The sequence below is a fragment of the Panthera pardus genome, unplaced genomic scaffold (genome assembly GCF_024362965.1).
Source record: "Panthera pardus isolate Hobbes unplaced genomic scaffold, ASM2436296v1 HiC_scaffold_24, whole genome shotgun sequence".
NCBI lineage: Eukaryota > Metazoa > Chordata > Mammalia > Carnivora > Felidae > Panthera > Panthera pardus.
In genome coordinates this window covers 39,141,603-39,156,872 of record NW_026526810.1, presented here as the reverse complement: position 1 = coordinate 39,156,872, position 15,270 = coordinate 39,141,603, and the positions used below count along the sequence as shown (strand labels likewise).

At 39.2% G+C, this 15,270-nt stretch overlaps 1 protein-coding gene across 1 annotated transcript in view; it reads right to left on the bottom strand.

The window, feature by feature from the left end:
- Positions 1 to 15,006, bottom strand: part of ALDH1A2 (aldehyde dehydrogenase 1 family member A2) — a 130,872-nt gene extending 115,866 nt beyond the window's left edge. Inside the window, exon 1 of the mRNA XM_053889029.1 lies at positions 14,988 to 15,006. The gene's annotated coding sequence lies outside the window, so the exon portion shown is untranslated. The remainder of the gene's footprint in view (positions 1 to 14,987) is intronic.
- Positions 15,007 to 15,270: the final 264 nt, after the last annotated feature.

Below are 15,270 nucleotides of genomic sequence, written 5' to 3'. Positions count from 1 at the left end.
AGGTCCAAAAGGTCTACCCATGAATCAGAGGATTCCCAGGTATAAGGCAAATTCCTTGGACCATAGGAGGGGGAAGCAAGGTGATGAAGAGGAAAGGCCTGGAGCTGTTGCTAAGAAGGAAGTAGGGGTCACTTACACTTCACTGGCTACAAAACCTTGCAAGGTGCAGACTAGTCTCTGTGTTAACCCTCTCCTCACCAAGTTTTGTATCTTCTAGCTCACTACCATTCTCTCTGTCCTGCCCTTTTTCTCCACCTCTAATGTTACTGCTTTTGTCCTGTTCCTCTTTATCTCTTGAATAGCATAGGTTCTACACTGCAAACTTCTACACTGACAAGAATGAATTTCAGGTAAAATTAAGCAAGTGATACCATGTCAGTTCCTGTGGGATGTGGGAAGGAGGAATGCTCTGAGCTACTGATAGGAGAAATGGATGTCTGGACTATTGTAATAATTTTGTCCTTCCTGCTTCTGGTCTTATACCACCCTTCATGCAGCTGATAGAGTGATCTTTCAACATACCAACCATGATTAGGCTACTCATTTCCATAGGGGCTTCCCAGTGCCTGTAGGAGGAAGCCCAAACTCCTTGATGTGGCAGTAGCCACTCAGAGCTGTGACTTTGGAGGATTAATTGTATAACCATGTGTAAGAGAAGTAGACTATTCATTCAAGACCAACAAGAGAACTCGAGGTCATCTAGTCTGGGCTTTCCTAAACTTCTCTCATCAGTCATGAATGTAATAGACTCCTGCTGCATCAGTCTTCCAAGGAAGGTCCCAGGAGTGTGTGTTTAATGACTGGAGCTCTCCCAGAGCATTCTTATGATCAGGTAGTTTGGGGAAACAGTGATACTGCCCATCACCTTTTACACCAGAAGCCATATTCCAGAAAGGAGGGACCAAAAGGAGGAGAGTTGTGAATGAGACTGTAGACCTCATGATAATGTCACCAGAGTATACATGCCAGAGCCTAATCTAAGGTCCACCTGGGGGCTCCTGTGAATGTATGATCTTGGCATGTAGAGACTTTTCTCCCACTCCTGTCAGTCCTGTGGGGCCACAACAGTAGCAACTCTTTGGCAGCAGTGACTGGGGAAAGTAGTGGACGAGCAGGAGAAAAAGAAAAATCCTAGACTGCATTCCCATTGAGGAACCAGAATCAGGTAGATTTTTGCCCCCAGCTTCTAGTTGTTCAGAAGCAGCTGAAAGTAAGCAAGATTTGACTGAGTACAGCAGAATTTGTTGCTGGTATTTATATACTTAGCTTTTTGCTTTTTTCCCCTGCTTGTCAGTGCTCTCACCTCCTCATCCCCCCAGTGAGTCCTTGTTCTCAAACCTTTCTTCTCTAGATACATCGAAATGGCTTTGTTGTCATCAGCCGTACTTTGAGGCAGTGTTTTGCTTTGACCAGGCATTTGTACTACCCATCGTTCTCTCTCTCTGTCTCTGTCTCAGTTTAAAAATATAAATTATTTCAGGCAGCAGAAGCCAAAAAAAATAATTGCAATAGAAGGTCAAGAAAGCCACCTTGCCCCTGAAATGATAATTTTCCACAGGTTGCCTCACAGTTTTCTTCAGCCACTCAACTCACATTTAATGGATGGGACATTGTGCTAAGCACTGTGTGGAATATTTGGCAACCAGAAGAGAACAGGGAAATATGAAAATAATCATAATAAGTAACAGGGCTTTGTCTTTTTCTTTGACTTGCTCACAGTCTGATGAGGATAAAAACTCAACCAGATAGAGGCATCTGGATGGTTCTGTCAGTTAAGCATCTGACTCTTGATTTCAGCTCAGGTCATAATCTCAGGGGTCATGAGATCGAGCCCCGCATCAGGCGCGGAGCCTGCTTGGGATTTTCTCTCTCCCCCTCTCTCTGCCCCTCCCTTATTCTCTCTTTCTCTTTCCCTCTCAAAATAAATAAATAAACATTAAAAAAAAAAAAAACTCAACCAGATAATACTGTAAGACACAGATATGTATAACATACATAGGATCCTAGGGAACAGAATAGTTAACCTTTTAGGGGCATGGGACAAGAAGGCTTTACAGAGATACGTTTTAATTTGGACTTAAATCATCAGAAGGTTTTTACTATGAAGGTAACAGGGAGAAGGAAGGACATTCCAAGTATAAGGAGTGGCATATACAAGGGTACAGAGGCAGGAAAATTTTGTCACGTTCAAAGAAAAAAACTAAGCAAAACAGAAGGTCTGTATGGAAAGTGTAGAGTGAGTGGCAAGGAGTAGAAGGAAATGATGCTGAAAGGGTAGGTGGGAAGTGAAGGGTCTACCATGTGGCAGACTGTATTTTTCAAGTGATATACTTTTTCAAAATGACTTCACCAATATATATTCCATCCCACAGTATTTACATTCCTCCATCCAGAGGTGAGGGCTCTGTTCCCTCTCGTTGAACCTGGGACACTTTTATAACCTTTCTGACCAATAAGATGTGGCAGAAGTGATGCTGCATGACTTCTAAGGCTTCTTCTAAGGCTCGTTTATAGAAAACACTATGACTTCCACCCACTGTGCTTCCACCCTACCGCCTACCCTCCCTCCTCCTATCCTTCTCCTCCTGCCTCCCTCCCTCTGTTTCTGGACCCTTGTCTTTGGAAGTCAGCATGTTGTGAGGAAGGCCAGGCCAAGTGGAGAAGCTAAGTGTGGGTGTTCTGGCTCCTGGCCCCAGCTAGGGCTCAGATGTAGAATGAACAGGCCTCTAGATGACTTTGGCCGGTGAGTCTTCGTGCAAGGCCCTGGACCTTGCAAAGCAGTCATAAACCAGGCCTCCTATATTCCACCTGAATGTCTACCCACAGTGACCCTGAGAGATAATAAATGATTATTATTGTTTGAAGCCAATTGGTTTTGGAGTAATTTTTTATGCAGCAATGGATAACAAATACAGTCATGCCAAAGAGTTGCATGACTTCATCTTAAAAATACTGATGAGAGCATAAGAATTGCAGATTAGAGAGATAGCCCTGGTGCGATATGGAAATAGGATGGTGGTGGAAGGGTGGTTTAGAGGCTGGGAAGACAGGAAGCTATTACAGTTATCCAGATCGGAGAGAATGGTAGGACAGGAAAGCATTTCTGATTTTTTAGGCAAACTTTCTTAATTTTAGTTTGGTTTAGGAACTCTCTCACTTTTATGTACCCAAATGGTGACAGTCAGTAAAGAGAGCAAAACACTTGAGCTGACTCTCTTTCACTCTCCCCTATCTCAGCTTTTTTTTTCCACTTTCTTATATCCAGATCCTAGACTTTTCCAGTCTGTTTTCATGGTGCCCTCATTCCTCCCTAATGATGTCTAGTGCCCAACAGCACACTCCTCCTAGCTGGTGTCTTCCTGCCTTCTAAGTGTGAAGGTCATGGTGCCAATCTTCTCATCTAGAGTTTCTGTTGTCTCTAGCTCATCGGCATCTGGGTTCAGAGGAAAGCATAGTCCTGGAGTTTTGTAGGGGGTATAGGAGGACATGTTTGAGGGAAAGGGGATCTCAACTGTTGGGGGAGTAGATCCTAGCTTTTTTAATACAGATGAGTTAAATAATGATAATCCTGAGACCTATATGATTTATAGTATTGAGTACTATTTTTGATGATTGTAAATACTGAAGGAGTAATGATGTGTTTCTTAACATACATTATTTGGTCATATAGTGTTAACAGTACAATATCATTCACCACTTAGAGCAAGACTCTTTAACTGTTGCCTGTTGTCATGTATATATAGTAGAATGTGTAAGTCTAAGAGGTATTTAGAAAAGCAATGCAGGCCAAAAATAAAATGAATTAAAATTTTTCCTTCATTTCCCTTGTGCTTCATTCTTCCTGCTAAGTATTAGACTCATCTCTAAATTTATCTAGGAGTACTTGGCAATAATATCTTACATGCACTATCATGCAATTTTATTCATTTTGGTTACATTTGTGATTCAACTTCCAGAACTACCATATTGAGCAATTTCTTTCTGTCAGGATCTTTCATATTCATGACCTTACTCAATCCTTACATTAAGTTCACAAGGTAGTATTTTATCTCTATTTTATAGTTAGGAAAGCTTTCCTGATTCTAAGTTAAGCAACATGCTGAAGGCTAAATTGTTGCAGGATTTTTTATCAAAATACCTGGGATTTGTTGTCTCGCCGCTTGGATGAATGAAGAGGTGGACACAAAATGAGCAGCAGGCAAAAGTCTATTAGAGTATAAAATAGAAAGGAAGAATAGAAGGAAAGCTCTCTACAGAGAGGGGGACATTCAAAAGTGAATGCCAGAGGACTATAGGCGAGAGTCCTTGTTTTATGAGGTTCTGGTCAGCCCTCCCTCTTCCGTTCTCCCTTGTTCCTTCTCAGATTCTACTCTCACTGACTTGATAGCTCTAGGTGCTGGGTTGTCCATTCCTGATTGGCTCATTTCCATTGTCTGAGGGGTGGTCTATGGCCATACTTAGGTCTTTTGTCAAATTCCTGAGGGGAAACCTGAGAGGGAGTAGGTGGGGTCTGTTACATTCTTAAGAGGAACCTTATGCCTGAGGATGTTTGCTGTGGTCTGACACTCCCGGCATTGTTCCAAAATAGATGTTTCCCCACCCCCCCCCCCACCCCACCCAGGGACCTCTGGCCCTAATCTTTCCCTCTCTGCCTACTGAATCCTGTCTTCTATCATAAAATGATTCTCAGTAATAAAGCAGGGCCTTGATGTTACATATTTTAGCTTTTAAATTCAGAATTCTTTTCACTGTGTACCAGAAAGCATGATGGACTTAGGCCATATTTTTTTCAATAGCTGTAATTGAAGGCAAACTGCTTTCATTTGTTTTTACTCACACAGTGACAAACTGACAGGTTTTACTCAACTGGTTGGTTGGATATTCAGATCTGGCCTGCTAAGCCTTTTAATATGTGGACGGTTTCAGCTCTCCCTGTGTCAGCATCTGCCCTGGCACTCAGTCATTTTCCAACACACTGTGAGAATTTGCACATAGTTCTGGTGCCTAACAACTCATACTCTGGAGCCAACTATTTGGATTCAGATCTTAACTCTGCCGCTTGTTAGTTCTGTGACCTTGAGGTAGTACTTTACCACCCTGTGCCTTAGTTACTTCACCTTTGAAATGTAGATGATAACAGTGTGCCTATCTTGTGAGTTTGTTGTTAGGATTAAATGAGTTAAATAGTAGATGAAGTTTGTAGAACATTGCCTAGAACATAGTAAATGCTATTTAAGCATTATTATTATTATTATTCCAGGAACCTAAGGAATCAGTATGAAATCAGCTTGGCAATTTAATAGCACACATTTATGTGTAGTTATGTGTGGATATGTATACAGCTGTTTTTTCTCTTCCTTCCTTCCTTCCTTCCTTCCTTCCTTCCTTCCTTCCTTCCTTCCTTTCACAGCCTAATTTCCAACCAAAATATAAGAATCCCATTGTCTGGAACTTGAAATATCTCTCTCCCTTCAGTCATCATGGTATCCAGACAAAATAAATGATGACATATTAGTTTGCTAGGGCTGCCATAGCAAAATGCCATTGACTGGATGGCTTGCACAGAGAAATGTATTTTCTCACTGCTCTAGTGGCTGAAAGTCCAAGATCAAGGTGTCCTTAGGTTTGGTTTTTCCTGAGGTCTCTCTCCCTGGCTTGAAGATAGCTGCCCTCTGGCTACCTTTTCATGTTCCTGTTTACTCTGTGTGAGCACATCCCTGGTATCTCTTTGTGTGTACAAATTTCCTCTTCTTCTAAGGACACTGGTCAGATAGGATTACTTTCTTATCACCTCTTAAAAGGCCTTATCTCCAAATATGGGTTACAGTCTGAAGAGGGGGGTATTATGAATGGGGCAGGAATGGGAGGGCAGACTATCTAAATTATTTTATGTTACCATGTCTACTGGGTAGGAGCTATGGTCCCTTACTGTTGTTATGTAAATCCCCACAATTTCCCAAGGTTACTGTCCCTGGGAGTTGGAGACCTGCACAGGTTGCTGGTTGAAGTATGATGGCTTGTTAAATCCTCCTGGGCACTCAGCTGGATTCTGAGTTCTGAGGGAAGGTGAGAAGTAAAGACACCCCTCAGAGCCCCCTGGGCTACTTGCCAGGTGCCACTATGCTTATGTGACATAGAACCAGGAGGGACCCAGAAAGTGGATCTGCTAGAAAATGCTAAGATTGATCAGAGTATTTTCTCTAGGTTTACTTCAAAAGTTTTTGATCATTTAACTTGAAAATAGCTATAACTTGGCTTTTTCAAGGCAGTCAGCAGACAGAAAGGAGGGAGACTGGAGCCAGCAGCTAAGCCTGTGCGGGCAGGGCAAGAAAACACTAGGTTCACATCCCGTTTATCAGTCAGCCCTGGAGGCATCAAAAGGTTTACTGAAGGGATGTGCTCCTGCATGGGTGGGCTTAATCAAACCACTCTCTCTAATCATCTTGTCACTCATTTGCAAGTGGTTTTCCTCACTAAAATACCATTAACATGAGGAGAGGGAAGTGTAACCAGGGCAATGGGGAGTGGAATCAGTGCAGTTCGGTATCGGCGATCTTCAAAATTATCTTGTCTGATTTCCCATTTTCCCAGAAGGCACTGATGTCACACGTTCTTGTTCTCCATCTCCTAAAGTTGATTTCCCCTCTGATCAATAACACTCAACACTTCCTGGCCTTCTTTTTAAGATTTTATCTCCTTATAGAAAGAAATGAACTTCTGAATTTTTTCATACCCTTCTCTTCTGCTCTTGTCTTCCCATCATCAATAACATAAAAAGGAATGATCAGTTTAATTTATATGGCTAAAAATTGTTAAAATTATTGATAAGATTATGAAATAGCTGTGCTATAGCTATGAGAGAGTTTTGGATTTAAAGTCATAGGATTTGGATTTACATTCTAATTCCACTGTTTACCAACCCTGCAAGGCCAAGTCACTCTTTACTCTCTCTGCACCTCTGCTTCCTCACGTACAAGATGGAATACCTCTCTCAGGAATATATTGAGAGTTACATAGGGTATAGTTTATAAAAAAAAAGTGTTACACCTAGCACTGGGTCTTATCTATAGAAGGTACATGGCATATCTTCATTAAATCCAAATCTGTTTTACTAGCAATCAAAAAAAAAAAAATCTTTGTGTTATGTAAATTTTCAAACATAGACAGAAGGAAAAGGAGAATTCTAACAACCCCCAATGTACCCCTTACCCGCTGTTCAACATATGTCAACAGGTTGTCAAACTCATTTTACTTACCAACACTTGGCGTTTCTGGAATATTTTAAAGCAAATCTTAGCCACTGTGTTATGTCGCATGTAAATACTTGAGCATGCATCTGTAACTTACCACCATAGCATTTTTACACCTAACAGAATTAAGAGTGATTCCTTAATATCATCTGTAACCTGGTTGATATGCAAATATTCTTGATTATCTTAAAGAGATTTGTTTTAGTCAATTTGTTGCAATAAGGATTCAGACAAGGCCCACAGAGTGCATTTATTGTGCTTAAGTCTCTTGTTTAAAAATTGTCCCCAATTTCTTATATTTTTTAACTTTATGACATCAATTTGTTAGAAACAAACATGTTATTTGTGTTATAGAATTATTTAGTTTCTGTATTTAGCTGTTGTTCTGGATTCATGATGTTACTCAACTTTTTCTTTTATCTCCTGAACTTCCTGTAAACTGATGGTTGGATCTAGAGGCCTGATTATGTTCGTTTCCAAATTTTATAGACAAGAATGCTTCATAAACGGTACAGAGTTAGCAATCTTTTGAGAATGACTTATGATGTATTTCTCACTATTTTGCCATCAGTCTCAGAAATCTTTCTCTGCCACAAACCCAGGCATATAATGACCATGGTGGCAGTTCCATTCAGTTGACTATAAAACTCTTATCTTACATTGCCACTGAATGTGGCTGTCTGTATTCTTCTATTGTTGTTGTTTTATTTTGTTTATTTTTTTAGGTAAAAGTCTAGAATTTAGTACTGTTTTAGAAACTATATGCCCCTAACTCTAGTGAATCACCACTTTTGTAAGTCACTCACCATTCACTTCATATACATAGATATTTAGTTAGAATTCATGTTGAGTCGGGGCGCCTGGGTGGCGCAGTCGGTTAAGCGTCCGACTTCAGCCAGGTCACGATCTCACGGTCCGTGAGTTCGAGCCCCGCGTCAGGCTCTGGGCTGATGGCTCAGAGCCTGGAGCCTGTTTCCGATTCTGTGTCTCCCTCTCTCTCTGTCCCTCCCCCGTTCATGCTCTGTCTCTCTCTGTCCCAAAAATAAATAAACGTTGAAAAAAAAAAAGAATTCATGTTGAGTCACAGTATATTTAAAACAATGAGTCATTGTCTCAAATTGAATGTGATAGGAATTATTCAGAAGACAATAGTCACCTTCTCTATAGTCATTCCTTAAATTAAAAATAAGAAGTTTTAGATTCTGGATAATTCAGAATTCCAAAATAATTCTCCCTCAATTGTGTAGATACTCTCTTGAAATAGTGAGTCAATTCACATGATTCCCCTCAAGTAGTTTCACAAATAAATATTTATCAAGCCCTACTTTGAATAACTCAAGTTTGCAAGAAACTACAAGGTAAGACTTAGTTTCTGCCCTCAGGGACTAAGTTTGTTAGGGAAGATAGTGAGTACATCAATAGTTATAGTGTGAAGTATGTTTTGTAAGAGTGACAAAAGCAAAGCATGCAAAAATTTACTTTAGAAGCACATGGGATAGTTTTTGGTAGTATTTGAGATGAACTTTGAAGATTTAGAAGGTTTTGTTTGGTCCTTGGAAGATGAGAAATTGTGGCTTTGGCAGGAATGGAACATACAAAAAAGCCTAAAAACCAGGCTTGAAATCAATGGATATGGTTTGCCTCCACTTAGAGAGATGAACAGAGGGACGCCTGGGTGGCTCAGTCAGTTAGGCATCCAACTTTGGCTCAGGTCATGATCTCACGGTTCTTGGTTTGCAGCCCCACATCAGGCTCTGTGCTGACAGCTCAGAGCCTGGAACCTGCTTCAGATTCTGTGTCTGCCTCTCTCTCTCCTCCCCACCCCCACTTGTGTGTTCTCTCTCTCTCTCTCTCTCTCTCTCTCAAAAACAAATAAATAAACATTAAACAAAATTTAAAAAAAGAGAGAGAGATGAGCAGTGATAGAGAGAGAAAAGCAAGTCTATCCCTCCTTTCCTTCCTTCCTTTTTCCCTCCGTCTCTCTCTCTCTCTCCCTTTCTTTCCTTCTTCCTTCCTTCTTTCCTTCTTCCTTCTTTTCTTTCTTTCTTTCTTTCTTTCTTTCTTTCTTTCTTTCTTTCTTTCTTTCCCTTTCTTTCTTTCTCCCTTCCTTCCTCCCTCCCTCCCTCCCATTCTTCCTCCCTTCCTCCCTTCCTTAATTCAGAAGGTAACATAAAAACATTAAAGTAAGATGACATAAAGTGGTGTCAAAACCAGAAGAAGGAAGAGTTTTAAGATGAAAGGAAGCACCATTATTCACAATAGCAAAAAAATGGAAACAACTCAAATGTTCATCAATTAATGGATGTATAAACACATGTGGTATATCTGTACAATGGAATACTGTTCAACCATAAAAACGAATGAAGGACTGTTATACATTACTATATGGACGAACCTTGAAAACATACTAAGTGAAAGAAGCCAGTCAACAAGGGACTACATATGAGATTCTATTTATATAAATTGTGTAAAAGAGACAAATCCATAGAGAGAGAAAGCAGATTAGTGGTTACCTAGGCCTGGGGGGCGGGGGGTGGGGGGGGGCAGTGGGCAGGTGGAAGAATTGGAGGGTGATGACTAAGGAGAGTGGGATTTCTTTTTGGGGTAATGAAATGTTCTAAAACGGATTGTAATGATCACTGCACAACTCTGTGAATATATTAAAAGTCATTGGATTTTATACTTTATTGGAATGAATTGTATGGTATGTGAATTATATCTCAGTCTAGTTGTTTAAGAAAAAAAATAATGAAGGGAGTGGTCCACTGTATCACTTTTACCAGGAAGTTCAAGAAGAATGAATTAAAAGTTCATTGGTGACCTTTAAAAGGGGAACTTATTCTCTAGAATGGTGGGAGCTGAAGTGAGTGGGTGAAGAGGAAGTAGAAGTAGATTTGCCTTTTAAGATATTTGGCCATAAGGGGTGAGACCATAGGATATGAGCACTTCACTGTACCCCTACACAGCCTCAACATTTATTTTTCAAAATCATCTCATTAATATTAATTATTTCTAAAGAAAACCATTCTTTTGGGCTAGGGCTTACCTTTCTTAGTTCTTGAGCTTATTTTCCACTCTCAGTCCAAGACTCTTGCCTGATTTACTGTGTTCTTTCTCAGTTTAATAATAAAGAAGCCTCATACAAATCCAAGTTATGGCACATTGTACAAAATAATTGGTCTGTAATGATTAAAAGTGTCAAGATCAAGACAGTCCAGAAAAACTGAGGAACCCTTCCTCACTGAAGGACACTGAAGAATTAGTGTGATAACTAAATGTAACACATGATTCTAGACTGCCTTCTTCTATTATAAAAGACATAATTGGGGCAACTGTTGAGACATGATGGGGTCTGAGGATTAGGTAATAGTAATATATCAATGGTTGCCTCCTGGTTTTGATAGTTTTATCATTCTATGTGAGAGAATGTCCGTGTGTATAGTGGGCAACACTAAGGTGAATGGATGTGATCAGCATCATTTGGCAACTTACTTTCAAATAGTTCAGGAATACAGTTCTTTGTATAATTCCTGCAACTTTCTATAAATCTGAGATTGTTTCAAAAACATAAATGCAAGTATCATCATGCAAGAAGTAAAAATAAAATGTGCCTAGAAAGATAATCCTCCCAGCAACCTGAATAAGTTAGCACAAATCCTTCTTGAAGGAACAAAAAAGTTCATCCTGAATCTCAAAGAATTCCCACTTATGAATTCATAGTTAAAATCATAGAACACAAGAAAATAAGTTATGAGGAAGAGTTGAAGCAATACATAGCAGAATTAGAACCATAAAGACTTCAGATAATGAAATTAGCAAAAAATATAAAATTCATGCTTAACATGTATTAAAATATGTTTAACATGCTTTATGAGGTAAAAAGGAGTCTTGAACATATACAGAAGACTATAAAAACAACCAAAAAGGCTTGGAAAAAAAAGAATCAAATAGAAATTCTAGAAAAGAAAAATATGATTGAAAGTAAACATATTAAATTTGCTATTAAAGAAAAGATTAGACATAGTTCAAGAAAGAATGAGTGAACTTGAAGATAGAGTCAAAGACAAATTCCAGAGTGTAGTTCAAAGAGCTAAAAGGATAGAAAATATGAAAGAGGTAAAGAGGCACAGAGGCTAGATTGTGAAGGACTAATGAATGTGTGCTTGGAATTTTGGAGAGGAATAACAGAATTGAAAAGAGTCAGTATTTGAAGAAGCATGAGGTTGAGAATTCCCCCAGAATTGTTGAAAGACAATCAACAGTTGTCAAAAAAAATTGTCAAAAATCATCTGGCAAATGCCAAAGAGAAGCTGGTTTTTATCTAATATTGGGATCACACTTATATAAATGAGAAATATTTAATGCTCCTGGTTTAGAAGACTTAATGTGTAAATATGCCAGTTTGCCCCACATGATTATTTAATGCAATTCCAATAAAAATCCCAATTAGTATTTTCATGATATTTAATAGCTCAACTCTAAAAGATATGTGGAAATACACAATGCCCAGGAGATCAAAGATACTCTTAAAAATGAACAAGTTGGGAGAACTTGCTCTACCATGTATCAAGATTTATTATAAAGCTATAGTAATTAAGTTAGTGTGACATTTGTTCAGAGATAAAGAAATAGACCACTGGCATGAATATAGAGACCAGAAAAGATCTATGTGAGTACTGACAGAAGGGCACTGAAGGGCAGGGGGCAAAAAGACAGACTTTTTAAACATGTGAGGCTAAAACAATTGGCCATCCAAATGAGGAAAAATGAAATTAGATTTCTACCTTACAGGATACAGAAAAACCAATACTTGATGATTAAAAATCTAATATAAAAGACAAAATTAGAAATCTCTAAGAAGATTATATAGTAGAGTATCTTTGTGACCTTAAGATTTGGGAAGGATTTTTTTAAACAAGATATAAAAAACTAAAAAGGAAAAGACTGATAAGTTGGATTTCATTTAAAGTTAAGAATGTTGAGTCATTAATTTTGCATTTAAAATGTTGTATTCTTGGGGTGCCTGGGTGGCTCAGTCGGTTACGTGTCCAACTTTGGCTCAGGTCATGATCTCACAGTCCATGAGTTCGAGCCCCGCGTGGGGCTCTGTGCTGACAGCTCAGAGCCTGGACCCTGTTTCGGATTCTGTGTCTCCCTCTCTCTCTGACCCTCCCCTGTTCGTGCTGCGTCTCTCTCTGTCTCAAAAATAAATAAACGTTAAAAAATTAAAAAAAAAAGAAAAAAGAAAATGTTGTATTCTTTTTCTTAAGAAGGCACCCAAATTGTATATCTCCACTGCCCACAAAACTGCCTACATCTAGTCCTTTCAAACAATACCTTCTTTATTTCCTAAGCATACTTTATTCCTAAAGACAATATTGTAGATATAGGCCTTTTCTATTTTCTTCTTTACTTTTAGGTTTGTAATAATTTCATTAAGAAATTTCTCTTCCTGAACCCAGGAAGGATGCCATGGTCTCTTTATAATAAAAGCTTCTATTCCTTGCCATGGTCTCTTTATAATAAAAGCTTCTATTCCTTTTGATCTGCTCATGAATACAATTATCCACCATTTGTAGAAGAAACCAGATCTCAAACCATGGTCATAACTGCCCAAACCAACAAAACCAGAGCCAACCTGAGACCACTTCAGCCTATGAACAAATATGTGATTCCAAGAAGCTAAGTCATTCACCACTACTTCTCTTGGCCCTAGTGATAGCTCAAACACAAAGGGACTTATGTGGTTCTTCCTAATTAGACCTAGCAAGAAACTCACACTTTAGTGTTTTGGAGCCCAAGTAGAATCGGCCTAGCTCTCTTTAGAGTCTAAAGTCATGGTCGCTAACCTTACTGATAAACCAAAGAAAAGCAATGAAAATTGTTCATGCAACTAATGCCTAAAACACCTGTACCTTAAAGCTCTGCCTGTTTTGAGGTGAAATTTTCCTGGGGTAATGTGACATAGTACCCAATAACTTAATCCCTGCTTCCACCAGGCTGAAGCTAAACTGAATTTGTTTGGGCCAAAGTTGTGCCCACCTAGGTCATATCAAGGTTCACGTACTACATGCACCTATTAAAGCTGTGCTGTCCCTCTCCAATTATAAATAGCTGCATAGTTATAAAAACTTGCCAACCTACAAACTCCCTCAAACTGTCAAAGGTAAATACTACGTGACTTTAAACACTAAAGTCCTATATTTCCTCACATGGATGCCCCCAGAAGCCTCAACCACTACATGATATTTTAGACTTCATAGTATCAGTTCTTACACTTTATATAAACAACTAACTGGATATCTGCATTATATATATAAATATAGGTCTCATTTTTTGCCTATTTCCTTGAAGAGTTCTTTTCTCATTAACTAGAAATGCCCTTATTTGTCATTCTGTATTATTTTTTACTGGTATATATGGTTTGTCTTTTCAACGTGAAGATTCAGTTTTTCATTTGCTTTAGAGACATTTAAAATATTCTCTGTGGGGTGCCTGGTGGCTCAGTGACTCAGTGCCTGGGTCGTGATTTCATGGTTCTTGAGTTCGAGCCCTGGATCAGGCTCTGTGTTGACGGTGCAGAACTTGCTTGGGATTCTCTCTTTCCCTCTCTCTTTAACCCCTTCCCTGCTTACAATCTCTCTCTCTCTCTCTCTCTCTCTCTCTCTCTCTCTCTCCCCCCCCCCCCCGCCTCCCTCAAAATAAGTAAATAAACATTTAAAAAATTTTTTTTTCTGAAAACTATTTTTTCTGTCTTATTTTTTGGGCTTTCTAGAATAGAGATAGCAATTACCCTTATGTTGGATTGTCTCCTCTGTTTCCCTCTGCCTAATTGCTTTAATCCTTTTCTCTCATTTTTGTTTGCTTGTTCGTTTCTTTTTGGCTCACTCTGAATAGGCCAAGACTTCTGATCTCCAGAATCTCCAGAACCATAATATAATAAATTTATGTTATTTCAAGCCATTAAGTTTGTGCAAATTTGTTACGGCATCTAGGGAAATGAATGCAGACATTGTCCATCAGGGCCCATCCTCCTGGCCAGCAGTATGTACTACTTCTGTGGATGCCAGCTGACTCTCCCAAACTCAGCAAGGTGCCATGGATAATAGCAGGTCCTAAAGTCCCTGCACCTTTGCCAGTGCTCTATGGGGACATGGACAGCATCTGCTTTTAGGACTTTTCCTTAGCTTTTACAAAGACTACTGACTTGTTACTACAGTAAATGCCTTACCAATTGGAGAGTACTCATGAGAATCCTCAGGATTCTCTCTCCCCTGTTCTCTCTCTCTCTCTCTCCCAAAAGTAAAATAAAATATTAAAAAAAATAAATATGCAGCAGCCTAGGGAAAGTAGGAAGAGGGCTAGTGCCTGATACATTTCAGAAGAAAGCTTTGCTATGGCAGCCAAGAATTAACCAGGCCAGGGCCTCTGTTTGGAGGGTAAGTTATTAAAAAGTGCTACTGCCTACTCCCTCCAGGTGCTTCCTCTAAACAGAAGCTAGACTCTTATGTACCCCGAGCTGACCTCTGGTATGTATATTCACCTCCAGTCCTTACCACTGAGTGAGTTATTTTATGGATTTTCATCAAAGTGTCCTTTTCAGTCTAGTCATTTATCTTTTTGAAAAAAGTTAGAAGTTCTGTCATTTAAAAAAGCCTGCATCTCTTAGGCTGAGTAGAATTTTCATAAAAACAGGACCATGAAACAGTGAGAAACAGTGGTGAGTACTCACTGTACCTTTCTTCTTTTCCTGTTAGCATCTCAGATTTGCCTGCAGACTTCATTCATGCACTCAATGTTTACAGGCCTAAGAGCCTGGCTTTATGCTGGGAAAAAAGAAGACAAAGATAAGTAAAATGAACTCCAGGCAGGTAAAATAGTGATTGGATTCTTGATGGTCAATGAGATAAAAACATTATAAACTAAATCAGCACTAGAAGCTTGTAAAGGGTGGCATTCAAATATTAGATCTTGTAGAACAATTTTTGCTAATCATAGTTTATATGGATTAGATGAAGCA